This window comes from Mustelus asterias, chromosome 26, assembly GCF_964213995.1.
Source record: "Mustelus asterias chromosome 26, sMusAst1.hap1.1, whole genome shotgun sequence".
Taxonomy (NCBI): Eukaryota; Metazoa; Chordata; class Chondrichthyes; order Carcharhiniformes; family Triakidae; genus Mustelus; species Mustelus asterias.
The window spans coordinates 41,294,066-41,314,670 of NC_135826.1; the positions used below are offsets into that span (position 1 = coordinate 41,294,066).

A 20,605-nucleotide genomic window follows, 5' to 3' on the forward strand; every position below is an offset into this window, starting at 1 on the left:
GGGAGGAAACCGGAGAACCCGGAGGAAACCCACGCAGACACTGGGAGAGCGTGCAAACTCCACACCGATAGTAACCCAAGCGGGAATTGAACTTGGGTCCCTGGCGCTGTGAAGGCAGTAGTGCTAACCACTGTGCTACCGTGCCATCCTTTCAGGAAGGCGGGTAGACAAGAATTCACTTGCAGATCAGTCAATAGCTAGTTGACTAGCAGGACAGGTTAGAGGGGCTGAAGGGCCCCTTACTATTCTGCTTCCTCTTTCTATCGGGGAAACAACAAACCCGAAAGGAGAGAGGAATGGTTTTCCAGAATTTTCTTCCAATATGAGTCATGCAGACTGTTACTAAAGCTAAGTAGGAAGGGTGGGGAGGTTATGAAAGGTCAAAACTATGTCACTGTTCGAGATGGGCTGAGCGATTATTGCAAGTTAAATGTAAGGAGGCTGTTCACAGCTAGGAAAGATTAACTGGGATGAATTTTAAACAGATGCCTTTCTAGATATGATTTAATACAGATAGCGGCAGAGGAATTGAAACCAGTTCCAACATCTTTAGATTTACAGTTTGACAGAGGACTTGCTTCCTGCTGTGGCATTCCTGTCCCTGACCCTGAGTTTGTTGCTTTCCATAAATTCCCATTTCTTCCGCCTCCCGAAGCTTGCAATGCAGATGGAGCAGCGCAGATGAAGAGATTGGGAACATGGTACAGTTTGGGTTATATCACGTGTCAAACTCACATTGGTACATGTTAGGGAGGTGGTGAAGCTCCCTCTACACTGTCCCCCATCAAACACTCCCAGGATAGGTACAGCACGGGGTTAGATACAGAGTAAAGCTCCCTCTACACTGTCCCCATCAAACACTCCCAGGACAGGTACAGCACGGGGTTAGATACAGAGTAAAGCTCCCTCTACACTGTCCCCATCAAACACTCCCAGGGCAGGTACAGCACAGGGTTAGATACAGAGTAAATCTTCCTGTGCACTGTCTCCATCAAACACTCACAGGACGGGTACAGCACGGAGCTAGATACAGAGTAAATCTTCCTGTGCACTGTCTCCATGTGGCTATAATATTTGATGACAATACTTGGTGTTTATATATTTACTGGATTACATCATGTGTCGAATTGTGTAGGAATTGATCTGGTTCTGGTTGAAGCTCCCTCTGTATTTTCCCCCTTTGTAACAGCTGTGAATGTCAGCTGCTCTTTCTGCATCTGAAAGATGGCTCTTCATGTCAATTTATCTGACTGGATCGCATGCTAACGTTTGAGACAGAGGGTCCAGAGTTCGAATACTTACACTACAGAAATGGGCAGCTCAGTGACACAGTGGTTAGAACTGCTGCCTCACAGCATCAGGGACCCAGGTTCAATTCCTGGCTTGGGTCGCTGTCTGTGTGGAGTCTGTACTTTCTCCCCATGTCTGCGTGGGTTTCCTCCCACAGTCCGAAAAACATGCTGCTTGGGTGCATTGACCGTGCTAAATTCTCTCTCCATGTCCCTGAACAGACGTCGAAGTGTGGCGACTAGGGGATTTTCACTGCAACTTCATTGCAGTGTTAATGTAAGCCTACTTGTGACACTAATAAATAAGCTTTTAATGAGCATATAACCCAGTCTGGCATTGCCAATGTCAGCATGCCAGGATATACGATGAGGCGTTTAACCAGAGGCTGCTTTTGCCATCCCCAAAAAGACATTAACAATCTCATGGAAGCGGGGGAATTCTCCCGAGTGTCCCGGCCAACATTCATCCCTAAAATACACCTGAAAACAGGTCAGCTGGTGATTGAACTTGCTGCTGCTTGAGGGATTTTACTGTGGATCAAATGTTGACCAAGTACTGAAGCATTTCAGATTTAACAGAGGAGCACCTTGGGTCACTTCCAACCCCTGTCTCTTCCTCAAAAGAAAGAAACTGTTGGAAGTTTATAAAATTTCCATCCCAGGAGACTGGCTGACCACTCAGCGGGGTCGATCAAGTACATAGCTGACAGGCCCCAGCACAAAAGTGATCTTGCGTCATCAGAGTTGTTAAGTTGATTTGCAAACACTGTAACTTGAAGCCTGGTCTCTGTTATCTTAGTCTCACTGATACACAAACCGAGTGCCAGCCAGTCTCTGACCGGGGTACTGTGGAATCTGGAGGAGTAAACCACCGCAGAGACTGAGTCAGAACAAGAGCAGCAGCCAAGATTTGAAATTTATTTCTATGTTATTGTGCTCCCGGAGTGAGTGCATGACTTAAAGCAGCTCGGAACATTCTCCCTTTAAGTGTAATCCATTACTCTGATACAACCAATCAGAAAAGTGTGAGGAATGTGCGACACCATTCCAAAACACATATAAAAATGTTAATAACCTTCTCCACTCTCGAGACTTCAACCCATAATTCAGGCTGACACTCTGGTGCCAGTGTTGGGGGAGTGTTGCACTATCGAAAGTGCCATCTTTCAGATCATCCTTACTATTGGCTCTCATTCCACTTGGTAGCTTACTCCAAGCACATAACTCTTTGTCCAATGGAATACATACATCTCTCTTTCACATCAAGGATCTGTTTTACTTTGTTAAATTTCAATTAATGTTCTGGGTTTAGTGTGGCAGAATGATTTTAATATTTTATGTGTCTGTATGGAATTTTTATCCAAGCTGCTTTCAGGACTTTGAGAAGGTTCCTGGAGGTTTAACGCTGCTCAAAGTCTTCAATGCTAAACACACTCAGCCAATCCAGAATGTCAATCAATGAAATATTGAAACAAAATAGTTGATTAAAAATCCAAGGAAGACATGATCAAACTGTACAGGACTTTGGTTCAACCTAATTCGGATCTCTGTTTCCAGCACTGATCCACCCACACGCAACCACACAATCCCTACAGTGCAGAAAGAGGCCATTTGACCTATCGAGTTTCCACCGACTGCCTAAAGGAGCATCCCACCCAGGCCTGAACCCTGTATCCTCATGCATTTACCATGGCTAACCTACACATCTTGGGACACTAAGGGGCAATTTAGCATGGCCAATCCACCTAACCTACACATCTTTGGACTGAGAGAAAACCGGAGCATCCGGAGGAAACCCATGCAGACATGGGGAGAATGTGCAAAGGGTCATAGTTTTAGGATAAGGAGTAAACATTTTGGAACTTTCTTCACCCAGAGGGTGGTGAATGTGTGCAATTCACTACCGCAGAATGTAGTTGAAGCCAAAACATTGTCTGATTTCAAGAAGAAGGCTTTTTACTCTTTTATGTGAGGAATAAAAGAATGACCAGGGTGAGGTTAGGGCTGGTCAAGGACAGTAGTGGGAACTTGTGTATGGAGTCAGTAGAGATAGGCGAGGTGATGAATGAATACTTTTCTTCAGTGCTCACCAAGGAGAGGGGCCATGTTTTTGAGGAAGAGAAGGTGTTATAGGCTGGAGGAAATAGATGTTCGGAGGGAGGATGTCCTGGCAGTTTTGAATAAACTGAAGGTCGATAAGTCCCCTGGGCCTGATGATATATATCCTAGGATTCTTTGGGAGGCAAGGGATGAGATTGCAGAGCCTTTGGCTTTGATCTTTGGGTCCTCACTGTCCACGGGGATGGTGCCAGAGGACTGGAGAATGGTGAATGTTGTTCCTCTGTTTAAGAAAGGGAATAGAAATGACCCTGGTAATTATAGACCGGTTAGTCTTACTTCGGTGGTTGGTAAATTGATGGAAAAGGTCCTTAGGGATGGGATTTATGACCATTTAGAAAGATGCGGATTAATCCGGGATAGTCAGCACGGATTCGTGAAGGGCAAGTCGTGCCTCACAAATTTGATTGAATTTTTTGAGGAGGTAACTAAGTGTGTTGATGAAGGTAGGGCAGTTGATGTCATATACATGGATTTTAGTAAGGCGTTTGATAAGGTCCCCCATGGTCGGCTTATGATGAAAGTGAGGAGGTGTGGAATAGAGGGAAAGTTGGCCGATTGGCTAGGTAACTGGCTGTCTGATCGAAGACAGAGGGTGGTGGTGGATGGAAAATTTTCAGACTGGAGGCAGGTTGCTAGCGGAGTGCCGCAGGGATCAGTATTTGGTCCTCTGCTCTTTGTGATTTTTATTAATGACTTAGAGGAGGGGGCTGAAGGGTGGATCAGTAAATTTGCTGATGACACCAAGATTGGTGGAGTAGTGGATGAGGTGGAGGGCTGTTGTAGGCTGCAAAGAGACATAGATAGGATGCAAAGCTGGGCTGAAAAATGGCAAATGGAGTTTAACCCTGATAAATGTGAGGTGATTCATTTTGGTAGGACTAATTTAAATGTGGATTACAGGGTCAAAGGTAGGGTTCTGAAGACTGTGGAGGAACAGAGAGATCTTGGGGTCCATATCCACAGATCTCTAAAGGTTGCCACTCAAGTGGATAGAGCTGTGAAGAAGACCTAATAGTGTGTTAGCTTTTATTAACAGGGGGTTGGAGTTTAAGAGCCGTGGGGTTATGCTGCAACTGTACAGGACCTTGGTGAGACCACATTTGGAGTATTGTGTGCAGTTCTGGTCACCTCACTATAAGAAGGATGTGGAAGCGCTGGAAAGAGTGCAGAGGAGATTTACCAGGATGCTGCCTGGTTTGGAGGGTAGGTCTTATGAGGAAAGGTTGAGGGAGCTAGGGCTGTTCTCTCTGGAGCGGAGGAGGCTGAGGGGAGACTTAATAGAGGTTTATAAAATGATGAAGGGGATAGATAGAGTGAACGTTCAAAGACTATTTCCTCGGGTGGATGGAGCTATTACGAGGGGGCATAACTATAGGGTTCGTGGTGGGAGATACAGGAAGGATATCAGAGGTAGGTTCTTTACGCAGAGAGTGGTTGGGGTGTGGAATGGACTGCCTGCAGTGATAGTGGAGTCAGACACTTTAGGAACATTTAAGCGGTTATTGGATAGGCACATGGAGCACACCAGGATGATAGGGAGTGGGATAGCTTGATCTTGGTTTCAGATAAAGCTCGGCACAACATCGTGGGCTGAAGGGCCTGTTCTGTGCTGTACTGTTCTATGTAAGAAATTAGATATAGCTCTTGGGATTAAAGGGATATGGAAGGAAAGGGGATCAGGATATTGAATTTGATCAAAATGAATGGTGGAGGAAGCTCGAAGGGCCAAATGGCCTACTCCTGCTTCTAGTTTCTATGTTTCCACACAGACACTCACCCAAGACTGGCATTGAACCCAGATCACTGGCGTTGAGGCAGCAGTGCTAACTACTGTGCCACCCTGGGAATTGAGAAAACGATAAAACGGACACAGTTAGCAGATTATAAATAACAACACATTGGCTTGTGGGAAATCTGTTGTCATGGTATGTCACACTTGTCTGTCGTATGTTCTCCTCACACATTCACTGCCATCTTGGACTGAAATTGATAAATTCTTCTACAATGAAAATAGTCCAAAGGTGGAATAAACTCACAGCGAGAGTTTGAAGGCAAAAAATAACCCTTCAACTGTTTAAGAAACAGTCGAATAAGACAGTGGAAGGAATGTTTAGGATCTTTTGAAGATTAATGAATTGAGATGAGCCGGCAGGCTGTAAGACTCCCAGGAGCAGTGGATTTTAGAGAGGTGACTGGTATTGTCAGACTACAGTAAGAGTTTTAACAACACCAGGTTAAAGTCCAACAGGTTTATTTGGTAGCAAATGCCATTAGCTTTCGGAGCGCTCCTCCTTCGTCAGATCGAGTGGATATACACTCCATCTGACGAAGGAGCAGCGCTCCGAAAGCTAATAGCATTTGCTACCAAATAAACCTGTTGGACTTTAACCTGGTGTTGTTAAAACTCTTACTGTGTTTACCCCAGTCCAACGCCGGCATCTCCACATCATGTTGTCAGACTATACATAGGAGAGCTGTGAGACTATTTTCCCTTTGTGAAGGAAAGTGTTAAGTTTGTTTAGCAACCTGCGGCTTGGCTCATAAGGGAAGCTACTAAATGAAGAATAACAGGCCATCAGTGTCAGACTTCAGTGTAAATCCTAGAGCACTGTATCAAATCCTGGGAAATCCAAAAATTGTGTGAAATAAATATATTTGAGGCTATCTGAAGGGACCCTGGTGAAATGAGACACAGGTGAACTGGAGTTGGAGAAACACAACATTAGGAATTTGATAAAAGGGACATGGTGAGTGGATTATTGATAAATTAACATATTTCTTGATGGGCTCGTGATCAGAGAATCTCACAAGTGAAATTATAACCTTTCCATTACAGTTCCAGTCAGTCAAGAGGAGATGACAACGTTCCCATTACGGTCCAGCTCAGAGTCAGGGAGGTTGTAACACTTCCATTGCAGTTTTGGCTAGACAAAATTTTCACAGTGACTTCATTGCAGTGTTAATGTAAGCCTACTTGTGACACTAATAAATAAACTTGAACAGGGAGAGAATGTAAAACTCACATTATTGTCCCAGTAAAATTCACATTACAAGCATTATATATCACATCATGTTATAAGGTGGGTGAACTTGCAGCATGTGTTGGTACCTGGGACTTCAATGTTGTGGCCATCTCGGAGACATGGATAGAGCAGGGACAGGAATGGTTGTTGCAGGTTCCGGGGTTTGGATGTTTCAGTAAGAGCAGGGAAGGTGGTAAAAGAGGGGGAGGTGTGGCATTGTTAGTCAAGGACAGTATTACGGTGGCAGAAAGGACGTTTGATGAGGACTCGTCTACTGAGGTAGTATGGGCTGAGGTTAGAAACAGGAAAGGAGAGGTCACCCTGTTGGGAGTTTTCTATAGGCCTCTGAAAAGTTCCAGAGATGTAGAGGAAAGGATTGCAAAGATGATTCTGGATAGGAGCGAAAGTAACAGGGTAGTTGTTATGGGGGACTTTAACTTTACAAATATTGGCCAGAAAAGCTATAGTTCGAGTACTTTAGAGGAGTCAGTTTTTGTCCAATGTGTGCAGGAGGGTTTCCTGACACAGTATGTCGATAGGCCAACAAGAGGCGAGGCCACATTGGATTTGGTACTGGGTAATGAACCAGACCAGGTGTTAGATTTGGAGATAGGTGAGCACTTTGGTGATAGTGACCACAATTCGGTTACGTTTACTTTAGCGATGGAAAGAGATAAGTATATATCGAAGGGCAAGAGTTATAGATGGGGGAAAGGAAATTATGATGCGATTAGGTGAGATTTAGGATGTGGAAGGAAACTGCAGGGGATGGGCACAATTGAAATGTGGAGCTTGTTCAAGGAACAGCTACTGGGTGTCCTTAATAAGTATGTACCTGTCAGGCAGGGAGGAAGTGGTCGAGCGAGGGAACCATGGTTTACTAAAGAAGTTGAATCTCTTGTGAAGAGGAAGAAGGAGACTTGTGTAAAGGTGAGACATGAAGGCTCAGTTAGGGCGCTTGAGAGTTACAAGTTAGCCAGGAAGGACTAAAGAGAGCTAAGAAGAGCCAGGAGGGGACATGAGAAGTCTTTGGCAGGTAGGATCACGGAAAACCCTAAAGCTTAAGTGTGAAAATAGATAAGTCCCCTGGGCCGGATGGGATTTATCCTAGGATTCTCTGGGAGGCTAGCGAGGAGATTGCAGAGTCTTTGGCTTCGATCTTTATGTCGTCATTGTCTACAGGAATAGTGCCAGATGACTGGAGGATAGCAAATGTTGTCCCCTTGTTCAAGAAGGGGAGTAGAGACAACCCTGGTAATTATAGATCAGTGAGCCTTACTTCTGTTGTGGGCAAAGTTTTGGAAAGGATTACAAGAGATGGGATTTATAATCATCTAGAAAGGAATAATTTGATTAGGGATAGTCAACACGGTTTTGTGAAGGGTAGGTCGTGCCTCACAAACCTTACTGAGTTCTTTTGAGGAGGTGGATGAGGGTAAAGCAGTTGATGTGGTGTATATGGATTTCAGTAAAGTGTTTGATAAGGTTCCCCATGGTAAGCTATTGTAGAAAATACAGACGCATGGGATTGAGGGTGATTTAGCGGTTTGGATCAGGAATTGGCCAGCTGTAAGAAGATAGAGGGTGGTGGTTGATGGGAAATGTTCATCCTGGAGTTCAGTTACTAGTGGTGTACTGCCAGGATCTGTTTTGGGGCCACTGCTGTTTGTCATTTTTATGAATGACCTGGATGAGGGTGTAGAAGGATGGGTTAGTAAATTTGTGGATGACACAAGTTGGTGGAGTTGTGGACAGTGCGGAAGAGGGACATAGGTAAGCTGCAGAGCTCGGCTGAGAGGTGGCAAATGGAGTTTAATGTGGAAAAGTGTGAGGTGATTCACTTTGGAAGGAGTAACAGGAATACAGAGTACTAGGCTAATGGTAAGATACTTGGTAGTGTGGATGAACAGAGAGATCTCCATGTGCATAGATCCCTGAAAGTTGGCACCCAGGTTGATAGGGTTGTTAAGAAGGCGTACAGTGTGTTAGCTTTTATTAGTAGAGGGATTGAGTTTTGGAGCCATGAGGTCATGTTGCAGCTGTACAAAACTCTAGTGCGGCCGCACTTGGAGTATTGTGTACAGTTCTGGTCGCCGCATTATAGGAAGCATTGGAAAGGGTGCAGAGGAGATTTACCAGGATGTTCCATGGTATGGTGGGAAGGTCTTATGAGGAAAGGCTGAGGGACTTGAGGTTGTTTTCGTTAGAGAGAAGACGGTTAAGAGGTGACTTAATAGAGGCATACAAGATGATCAGAGGATTAGATAGGGTGGATAGTGAGAGCCTTTTTCCTCGGATGGTGATGGCTAGCAGGAGGGGACATAGCTTTAAATTGAGAGGTGATAGATATAGGGCGGATGTCAGAGGTAGGTTCTTTACTCCGAGTAGTAAGGGCGTGGAATGCCCTGCCTGCAGCAGTAGTGGACTCGCCAACATTAAGGGCATTTAAATGGACATTGGATAAACATATGGGTGATATTGGAATAGTGTAGGTTAGATGGGCTGTATATTGGTTTCACAGGTCGGCGCAACATCGTGGGCCGAAGGTCCTGTACTGCGCTGTAATCTATGTTCTATATTTTAAGCCCGGTCAGACAAGGGCACATTGTAATACTCCTATTATAGTCCTGTTCTTAGGCAGAAAGGTTGTAACAGTCCCTCAATCCTGGTAACTGGGGGAGAGGGAGATTGTAGAACGTCCTGTTCCAATTTGCTAAACATCAGCTGTTAGTTCTCCCTGGATGAAGTCACATCTGGGCGATTTCCTGATCATTGCAGCCTTGTTGTGTGGACAGATTCTGTCCCTATCCACCTCTCTGGGTTTACAGCATCTACAATGGGGGTCATCATGAACATGAGACACACCCCGACAATGACTTGAGTTAATTATTGATTTCAGTCCAGGTTAGAGTCCAGGCTGCTCCTGATAATTAACCTGCTGAGACCTGTAATATCACCGGCAAAGTTGGTTGGAGTTCAGTTACTAGTGGTGTACTGCCCCAGAATGGCATTCTCCATTGGCCTCGGGCGGGATCTTGTAAACGTTTATTTGTTAGTCACAAGTAAGGCTTACATTAACATTGCAATGAAGTTACTCTGAAAGTCCTCTAGTCGACACACTCCGGCGCATGTTCGGATCAATCCACCTAACCAGTACGTCTTTCGGACTGTGGAAGGAAACCGGAGCACCCGGAGGAAATCCACGCAGTCACAGGGAGAATGTGCAGACTCCACACAGACAGTGACCCAAGCCGGGAATCGAACCCAGGTCCCTGGCTCTGTGAGGCAGCAATATTAACCACTGAGCCTCGGGCAGGTGAGATGGTAAAATTCCGGTAAAAGTACCTGGAATCTGGCTTTGAGTCCATTCCAGAAAATACTCCAACTCCATGCCAAAGATTTTTAATTCCCACCATTGAAGGAATAAAAATGTGTGTTTATATAGCAGCATCAATGTAGCAAAGCATCCCAAAATGCTTGGCAGGAGTGTAATTGGACATAAGAATTGAGGCCAAAATGGCACGAGGAGAGGGGGGGCATTAGTTGCTGAGCTGGGTTAGGAGGGTAAGGTGGTGCGGTCTGGGAGGCAATTCCAGAGGGAGGGCTGAGACAGCTGAAGGTGGAGTGAGGAAAACTGAGGATGTCAAGAGGCAGAGATCTGAGGGCTATGGGTCTGGAGGGATGAGCCTCAATATTGTTGGTAATTAGGAAGTGCCTCATCCACAGTAGTGACCTGTTCTGGACCATAGCAACAGTCTTGAATATACTCAACAGAGGAGCTTCCACTGGCCTCTGGGATAGTCGACTCCCAAAATCCTGTGGGAAGTCGACTCCCAAAATCCTGTGGGAAGTCGACTCCCAAAATCCTGTGGGAAGTCGACTCCCAAAATCCTGTGGGAAGTCGACTCCCAAAATCCTGTGGGAAGTCGACTCCCAAAATCCTGTGGGAAGTCGACTCCCAAAATCCTGTGGGAAGTCGACTCCCAAAATCCTGTGGGAAGTCGACTCCCAAAATCCTGTGGGAAGTCGACTCCCAAAATCCTGTGGGAAGTCGACTCCCAAAATCCTGTGGGAAGTCGACTCCCAAAATCCTGTGGGAAGTCGACTCCCAAAATCCTGTGGGAAGTCGACTCCCAAAATCCTGTGGGAAGTCGACTCCCAAAATCCTGTGGGAAGTCGACTCCCAAAATCCTGTGGGAAGTCGACTCCCAAAATCCTGTGGGAAGTCGACTCCCAAAATCCTGTGGGAAGTCGACTCCCAAAATCCTGTGGGAAGTCGACTCCCAAAATCCTGTGGGAAGTCGACTCCCAAAATCCTGTGGGAAGTCGACTCCCAAAATCCTGTGGGAAGTCGACTCCCAAAATCCTGTGGGAAGTCGACTCCCAAAATCCTGTGGGAAGTCGACTCCCAAAATCCTGTGGGAAGTCGACTCCCAAAATCCTGTGGGAAGTCGACTCCCAAAATCCTGTGGGAAGTCGACTCCCAAAATCCTGTGGGAAGTCGACTCCCAAAATCCTGTGGGAAGTCGACTCCCAAAATCCTGTGGGAAGTCGACTCCCAAAATCCTGTGGGAAGTCGACTCCCAAAATCCTGTGGGAAGTCGACTCCCAAAATCCTGTGGGAAGTCGACTCCCAAAATCCTGTGGGAAGTCGACTCCCAAAATCCTGTGGGAAGTCGACTCCCAAAATCCTGTGGGAAGTCGACTCCCAAAATCCTGTGGGAAGTCGACTCCCAAAATCCTGTGGGAAGTCGACTCCCAAAATCCTGTGGGAAGTCGACTCCCAAAATCCTGTGGGAAGTCGACTCCCAAAATCCTGTGGGAAGTCGACTCCCAAAATCCTGTGGGAAGTCGACTCCCAAAATCCTGTGGGAAGTCGACTCCCAAAATCCTGTGGGAAGTCGACTCCCAAAATCCTGTGGGAAGTCGACTCCCAAAATCCTGTGGGAAGTCGACTCCCAAAATCCTGTGGGAAGTCGACTCCCAAAATCCTGTGGGAAGTCGACTCCCAAAATCCTGTGGGAAGTCGACTCCCAAAATCCTGTGGGAAGTCGACTCCCAAAATCCTGTGGGAAGTCGACTCCCAAAATCCTGTGGGAAGTCGACTCCCAAAATCCTGTGGGAAGTCGACTCCCAAAATCCTGTGGGAAGTCGACTCCCAAAATCCTGTGGGAAGTCGACTCCCAAAATCCTGTGGGAAGTCGACTCCCAAAATCCTGTGGGAAGTCGACTCCCAAAATCCTGTGGGAAGTCGACTCCCAAAATCCTGTGGGAAGTCGACTCCCAAAATCCTGTGGGAAGTCGACTCCCAAAATCCTGTGGGAAGTCGACTCCCAAAATCCTGTGGGAAGTCGACTCCCAAAATCCTGTGGGAAGTCGACTCCCAAAATCCTGTGGGAAGTCGACTCCCAAAATCCTGTGGGAAGTCGACTCCCAAAATCCTGTGGGAAGTCGACTCCCAAAATCCTGTGGGAAGTCGACTCCCAAAATCCTGTGGGAAGTCGACTCCCAAAATCCTGTGGGAAGTCGACTCCCAAAATCCTGTGGGAAGTCGACTCCCAAAATCCTGTGGGAAGTCGACTCCCAAAATCCTGTGGGAAGTCGACTCCCAAAATCCTGTGGGAAGTCGACTCCCAAAATCCTGTGGGAAGTCGACTCCCAAAATCCTGTGGGAAGTCGACTCCCAAAATCCTGTGGGAAGTCGACTCCCAAAATCCTGTGGGAAGTCGACTCCCAAAATCCTGTGGGAAGTCGACTCCCAAAATCCTGTGGGAAGTCGACTCCCAAAATCCTGTGGGAAGTCGACTCCCAAAATCCTGTGGGAAGTCGACTCCCAAAATCCTGTGGGAAGTCGACTCCCAAAATCCTGTGGGAAGTCGACTCCCAAAATCCTGTGGGAAGTCGACTCCCAAAATCCTGTGGGAAGTCGACTCCCAAAATCCTGTGGGAAGTCGACTCCCAAAATCCTGTGGGAAGTCGACTCCCAAAATCCTGTGGGAAGTCGACTCCCAAAATCCTGTGGGAAGTCGACTCCCAAAATCCTGTGGGAAGTCGACTCCCAAAATCCTGTGGGAAGTCGACTCCCAAAATCCTGTGGGAAGTCGACTCCCAAAATCCTGTGGGAAGTCGACTCCCAAAATCCTGTGGGAAGTCGACTCCCAAAATCCTGTGGGAAGTCGACTCCCAAAATCCTGTGGGAAGTCGACTCCCAAAATCCTGTGGGAAGTCGACTCCCAAAATCCTGTGGGAAGTCGACTCCCAAAATCCTGTGGGAAGTCGACTCCCAAAATCCTGTGGGAAGTCGACTCCCAAAATCCTGTGGGAAGTCGACTCCCAAAATCCTGTGGGAAGTCGACTCCCAAAATCCTGTGGGAAGTCGACTCCCAAAATCCTGTGGGAAGTCGACTCCCAAAATCCTGTGGGAAGTCGACTCCCAAAATCCTGTGGGAAGTCGACTCCCAAAATCCTGTGGGAAGTCGACTCCCAAAATCCTGTGGGAAGTCGACTCCCAAAATCCTGTGGGAAGTCGACTCCCAAAATCCTGTGGGAAGTCGACTCCCAAAATCCTGTGGGAAGTCGACTCCCAAAATCCTGTGGGAAGTCGACTCCCAAAATCCTGTGGGAAGTCGACTCCCAAAATCCTGTGGGAAGTCGACTCCCAAAATCCTGTGGGAAGTCGACTCCCAAAATCCTGTGGGAAGTCGACTCCCAAAATCCTGTGGGAAGTCGACTCCCAAAATCCTGTGGGAAGTCGACTCCCAAAATCCTGTGGGAAGTCGACCCTTTGAGTGAAAAAAATTCTCCTCACTCCATTCTGAATGATTGGCTCCTTATCCTGAGCCTGTGCCCGTGCTTCTGACTCCAGTCAGAGAATACAACCTCTCGGTATCAATCCTGTCTACCCTCTGCAGGAGAGAGAACCCAGGATACAACGTTAACAAACACACAATCTAGGAGATGACCCAGTGTTTCAGAGCTCCATTTTGTAAGAAAGTAACAAATGAACATCCTCCGTAAAGAAGATGTTTACAACCAAAAGATTCTACATTTGTTACAGAATAGATACCCGTGAGCCATTGCTCATTGGGCAGCACTTTCGCATCCGAATGTTGTGTTCAATTTCAGTTCTGGACCTGGAAACATAATGCAGACTGAAGTTTCCCGTGAGATGCTGAGGGAGTGCCGCACTGTCAGAGGGTCAGTGCTGAGGGAGTGCCGCACTGTCAGAGGGTCAGTGCTGAGGGAGTGCCGCACTGTCAGAGGGTCAGTGCTGAGGGAGTGCCGCACTGTCAGAGGGTCAGTACTGAGGGAGTGCCGCACTGTCAGAGGGTCAGTGCTGAGGGAGTGCCGCACTGTCAGAGGGTCAGTGCTGAGGGAGTGCCGCACTGTCAGAGGGTCAGTGCTGAGGGAGTGCCGCACTGTCAGAGGGTCAGCGCTGAGGGAGTGCCGCACTGTCAGAGGGTCAGCGCTGAGGGAGTGCCGCACTGTCAGAGGGTCAGCGCTGAGGGAGTGCCGCACTGTCAGAGGGTCAGCGCTGAGGGAGTGCCGCACTGTCAGAGGGTCAGCGCTGAGGGAGTGCCGCACTGTCAGAGGGTCAGCGCTGAGGGAGTGCCGCACTGTCAGAGGGTCAGCGCTGAGGGAGGGCTATTTTGTCTGAGGTGGTGTTTTCTCAATGGAATTTCTAAACTTTTTTTCCCTTGAATTAGTTACGTTTTGATATCTGTACCCAACATTCCAATAATTGATATTTTGTAAGAATTGGAGCCTCAGGAAGAGGGAGAGTCTGTCAGCTTTGTCTTGTGTTTTATCCTTTTGCCCCATTCGTAGTAAGTTTTGATCTTGGAGCATGGAACTAACGATGCATTGGTTTCTGAGGGAAATGGTTGAAAGCATCTGTGTAGACAGGGGATTTACAGGGGAGAAGAGGAGGATTCTGCAGAGTGCAGCTTAACTATTTTTTTAAAAACAGGATTCTTTGTTTGAAACTATTTTTAAAAATCTTCCTGGAAACTCTCAGCAATCTCACATCTGTGCACCGGCATGTTAGTAAATAGCGAGTGCAGACCCTTCTTCAGAACTGCCCGCATTTGCAATGAGATTTTAAAGGCACCACAGCCATTATTTCAAAGAGGACTAGGTGATTTATTTTGGCAGGAAGAATGTGACAAGACAGTATAAATAATTGGAGAAATTAGAGGTGCAGGAATAAAGGGACCTCAGTGTATAGATGCACAAGTCATTGTGCAGTACGGTGGCACAGTAGTTAGCATTGCTGCCTCACAGCGCCAGGGACCTGGGCTCGATTCCTGGCTTGAGTCACTGTCTGTCTGTGTGGAGTTTGCACGTTCTCCCCGAGTCTGCGTGGGTTTCCTCCAGGTGCTCCAGTTTCCTCCCACATTCCAAAAGACGCGCTGGTTAGGTGCATTGGCCATGCTAAATTCTCCCTCAGTGTAACCGAACAGGCGCTGGAGTGTGGCAACTCGGGGATTTTCACAGTAACTTCATTGCAGTGTTAATCTAAGCCTACTTGTGACACTAATAAATAAACTTTAGTCATGTGTGTGTGTGTGTGTGCGTGCAGTGTAGCTCAGCCTGGGTTTCCTCCGGCCCTATCTGGTCTTTATGCCAATTCTCAGTGTGAGATCATGCTGTGAAAATTGGCTGCTGCATTTCTTTGAAATGTGCTGTGCCACCCTGAAGTCATGAAAGGCGCTATATAATTGCAAGTCTTCCTGAAAATATATCTACAGGATTGTTGGTATAGATAGGAGTATGAAATTGTCATTACTTCTTAAGTGATTAGATCAATAGGGGTAAGAGTGGCAGATAGGTTCCAACACATGTATTAATAAAGTCATCTACATTAGACCAAAAAAGTCATGATGTGGAGATGCTGGCGTTGGACTCGGGTACGGAGTCTAACAACACCCAGGTTAAAGTCCAACCTGTTGGACCAAAAAAGGACAGATCTGAATATTATTTATATTGTGGAAAGTTAGAAACAGTGGAGGTATACAGATTTTTAATAGTCCCTTTGCAGAGATCACTGACATGTAGTTAGTGATCAAACACAAATAATATTCAAAACGATACATGGAATGTTAAGCTTTTTTCAGTAGAGTGTTGGAGTATAAATGGAACACACAAGAAGCAGGAGTGGTCACCAGGCCCTTCCAGCCTGCCCTGCCATTCAATACCATCATGGTTGATCTGTGCCAGCCTCAACTCCTTTTCCGTGCTATTCCCCCGTCGCCCTCTATTCCTCGACCTTTTGGATACTTGTAATGATCCAGCTGCCACCACCCTTTGGGGCAGAGAATTCCAGAGATTCACCACCCTCTGCCAGAAGACATTTCTACGCATCTCAGTTTTAAATGACTGGTCCTTTATCTTGTAGCGATGTCCCCTTGTTCGAGACTCTCCCACTAGTGAAACATCTCACCACCTACCCTGTCAAGCCCCCTCAGAATCTTATATGTTTGAATAAGGTCACCCTTCACTCTACTAAACTCCAGGGCGGCATGGTGACACAGTGGTTGGCATGGTGACACAGTGGTTGGCATGCTGCCTCACAGCTCCAAGGACCCGGGTTCAGTTTCTGGCTTGGGTCACTATCTGTGTGGAGTCTGCACGTTCTCCCTGTGTCTGCATGGGTTTCCTCCCGGGTGCTCCGGTTTCTTCTCACAGTCCAAAAGACGTGCTGGTTAGATGCTTTGGCCATGCTAAATTCCCCCTCAGTGTATCTGAACAGACGTTGGAGTGTGGTGACTAGGGATTTTCACAGTAACTTCATTGCAGTGTTAATGTAAGCCTACTTGTGACACTAATGAATAAACTTTAAAAAATGAACTTTAAATAAATATGGACCCAGACTATTTAGTCTCTCTTGATAGGACAACCCTCTCATCCCAAGAATTAGCCTGGTGAATCTCCTTTGGACTGCCTCCAATGTTACTATATCCTTTTTTGGGTAAAGGGACAAAGTGTACGCAGTATTCTAGGTGTGGCCTCACCAACACCCTATACAGTTCCAACAAAAACTCCCTACATTTAAACTCCAACCTCTTCGCAATAAAGACCAAAATGCCCTTTGCTGCCTTTGGATCTGCCTGTCAGCTTTTTGTGATTCATGCACTCCAACTAAATGGAAATTTTACTCCAGATATAAAGAACTCTTGTCGTATCACATCTGGAGTAACAGAGTTCTGGACCATTGCCTCAGAAATGATATATTGGCGGTAATGGGCTTGGTGTAGTCTAAAATTCACCAGAATGTTACGGGGGGGCCCCAAGATTGGGTTTTGAGGAGATTGCATAAATTTCAGGCTATGTTCCCTGGAATATAGAAGATTATGATGTGGCGATGCCGGCATTGGATTGGGGTAGGCACAGTAAGAAGTTTCACAAAACCAGATTAAAGTCCAATTTGGTAGCACAAGCTTTCAGAGTATTGCTCCTCCTTCAGGAGAGGATAGAAGATTAGACAGGGTGGAATGAAGAAGGATATTCCTGATGGCGGGGGTGTCCAGAACCAGGGGTCACAATCTGAGGATACAGGGTAGATAATTTAGGACGGAGATGAGGAGACATTTCTTCACCCAAAGAGTGGTGAGCCTGTGGAATTCATTACCACGGGAAGTAGTTGATGCCAAAACATTGAATGTATTCAAGAGGCGGCTGGATATAGCACTTGGGGCGAATGGGATCAAAGGTTATGGGGAGAAAGCAGGATTAGGCTATTGAGTTGGACGATCAGCCATGGTCGTGATGAATGGCGGAGCAGGTTCGAAGGGCCAAATGGCCTCTTCCTGCTCCTATCTTCTAAATTTCTATTAAAGGATTATTTGTTTGAAGTTGTTAGGATTTGGAAAGGAATTATTGGTGTGGATACATGGGAGCTTTCCACTTGTGCAAGAGCCTAGCCCGAGGAGAGACAACCTGGGAATCGGACTATTCAGGAGAGAAGTTGGGAAACACTTCTTCACACTCCGGGTGGTAGATGTGTGGGACCCTCTCCCACATAAAGCAAAAGATGTAAGCTCAATTAAGCATCGTAAATCTACAGTTGATTTTTTTTTAAGAGTTAAGATCTAGATCAGGTTTGCTCTCACTGTGGCAACGGGCTCGAGGGGCTGAATGGCCTCCTGCTGTGCTGATGTCCCTCATGCACTTATCCAGCTGACTCTTAACTGCAACATAATACAACAGGATCTGATGATCTCAGAAGTTGGCAGCTGTTGACCATATTAACCAAACTTGCAGAGAAGCATTGTGACCCTCCTTACTGAGGAAATGTTTTGGCACTGTGGTTAGCACTGCTGCCTCACAGCACCAGGGACCCGAGTTCGATTTCCGGCTTGGGTCACTGTGTGCGAAGTCTGAACGTTCTCCCCTTGTCTGCCTGGGTTTCCTCGGGTGCTCCAGTTTCCTCCCACAGTCCGAAAGACGTGCTGGTTAGGTGCATTGGCCGTGCTAAATTCTCCCTCTGTGTACCCAAACAGGCGCTGGAGTGTGGCGACTAGGGGATTTTCACAGTAACTTCATTGCAGTGTTAATGTAAGCCTACTTGTGACAGTAATACAAAAACATAAATGAATTAAATAAATAAGCACTGCCCAGTCTATGGGGAATTCTCCCATCTTCTCAAACATCTGCAGAAACCTCCAGATTACATTTATTTTGCGGAAGTTTTGGGTGTTCATTTTGTCCTCAGTAGCAGATAAATCTGTTGTTTCCAAATCATAAACTTTCAGCGCAAAAGTTTGAGGGAGGAGTATTTTTTAAGCACATAAAATAATTATATTTCATTTTAGAAAGGCTGATTTGTTTTTCTAGAATGTTGTGGCATTTCTGAGAGGGAGGATTCGATATTCTTCATACAATCGTGAGACAGTGGTGATGTCACTGGACTTGTGATCCAGAAACCTGGGACACAGGTTCAAATCCCACCATGGTAGAAGTTAAATTCAATCAATAAATCTGGAATTAAAAGCTAATTTTGGTAATGGTGACAATGAAATTATCATCAATTGTCATTAAAAACCCATCTGGGTCACTATTGTCTTTTAGAGAACAAAATCGTCCTTACCCGATCTGGCCTGTATGTGGTTCCAGGCCCACAGCAATGTGGTTGACTCTTAACTGCCTTCGGAAATGGTCTAACAAGATGCTCAGTTCAAGAGCAATTAGGCGTGGACAACAAATGTTGTCCTTGTCAACAGGCCCCTGAAAGAATAATTGGTTCTTTTTAACATCCAACGCTCTTTATGCTTAGCTGGTTCCTCCACTCAGTGATGAGATTAACGATGGAGTAAACCAACAACCTGTGTTCATCTTGCTTTAAGAATTCTCAGACTTGTTGTATCCTCCATGATGTCACCCTGTCCTTATCTCTGTCACCCTCTTCTGCTCGTCGAAGATCTCGGCATCGGTGTTCCACAGGGATCAGTTCTGGGACCTTTGTTGTTCATAGTGTATATATAAATAATTTGGAGGAAAATGTAGCTGGCCTGATTAGGAAGTTCGCAGATGACACACAAATTGGTGGAGTTGTGGATAGTGAAGAGGATTGTCAGAGGATACAGCAAGACATAGACTGGTCGGAGTCTTGGGCGGAGAATTGCAGATGGAGTTTAACCTGGACAAATGTGAGGTAATGCATTTTGGAAGGTTCAATGCATGTAGGAATTATACTGTAAATGGTAGAACCCATCGGAGTATTGACAGGCAGAGGGATCTGGGCATACATGTCCACAGGTCACAAAGTGGCAACGCAGGTGGATAAGGTAGTCAAGAAGGCATATAGCATGCTTGTCTTCATTGGTCAGAGCATTGAGTATAAAAATTGGCAGGCCGTGCTGCAGCTGTACAGAACCTTAGTTAAGCCTCATTTGGAATATTGTGTACAGTTCTGCTGCCACGCTACCAGAAGGATGTGGATGCTTTGGAGAGGGTACAGAAGAGGTTTACCAGGATGTTACCTGGTCTGGAGAGTATTAATTATGAGGCGAGGTTGGATAAACTTGATTTGTTCTCATTAGAACAATGGAGGTTGATTTGATTTGATTTATTATTGTCACATGTATTAACATACAGTGAAAAGTATCGTTTCTTGAACGCTATACAGACAAAACATCCCGTTCATAGAGAAGGAAAGGAGAGAGTGCAGAATATAGTTAGTCATAGCTAGGGTGTAGAGAAAGATCAACTTAATGCGAGGTAAGGGCAGCCTGATAGAGATTTACAAGATTATGAGTGGCATAGACAGAGTGGATAGACATATGCTCTTTCCTAGGGTAGTAATGTCAAGTACTAGGAGACATATATTTAAGGTGTGTAGGAAAAAGTTTAGAGGAGATGTGTGAAGCAAGTTTTTTACACAGGGGGTGGTGAATGTCTGGAACGTGCTGCCCGGGGAGGTGGTGGGAGCAGGTATGATAGCGGCTTTTAAGGGGCAACGAGACAAATACATGAATAGGATGGGAATGGAAGGATACGGACTCCGTAAGTGCAAACGGTTTTAGTTTAGGCAGGCATCATGATCGGTGCAGGCTTGGAGGGCCGAAGGGCCTGTTCCTGTGCTGTACTGTTCTTTGTTCTTCCAATTCTGGCCTCCTTGCATTTCCTGTGTCCATCACCTACACCATTGGTGGCCCTAAGCTCTGGAATTCCTTCCCCCATCTCTCCACACTTCCTTCCTCCTTTAAAGATGCTCCTTAAAACCTGTATCTTTTGAAGCATATCATCTTCCTATTTCTTCTTGGGATGAGGGTGTCGCTGGCTAGGCCTGGTATTTATTGACCATTCCTAATCGCCTTTGAAAAGGTTGTGGTGAGCTGCCTTCTTGAACCTGCTGCAGTTCCTGTGGTGTACCACCCACAGTGCTGTTAGGGAGGAAGTTCCAGGATTTTTCCCCAATGAAAGTGAAGGAATGGCGATTATATTTCCAAGTCAGGATGGTGAGTGACTTGGTGGGGAACTTCTAGATTGTGATGTTCCCATGTGTCTGCCGTCCTTGTCCATCTGGATGGTAGAGGTTGCAGGTTTGAAAGGTGCTGTTGAAAGGAACCTTGCTAAGTTAATACTTGAAGAGACAAAACTACAACCCCATGGGGAGGGAAAAGGAAGGGCAGTGGGACTAACTGGATTGGCTGTGTCAAAGAACAACAGAGG

At 46.2% G+C, this 20,605-nt stretch overlaps 1 protein-coding gene across 2 annotated transcripts in view; it reads left to right on the forward strand.

Annotated features, from left to right (window-relative positions):
* The window catches only part of LOC144479625 (3',5'-cyclic-AMP phosphodiesterase 4C-like), a 330,099-nt gene that overhangs the window by 5,422 nt on the left and 304,072 nt on the right, over positions 1 to 20,605 (forward strand). The window lies entirely within an intron of this gene.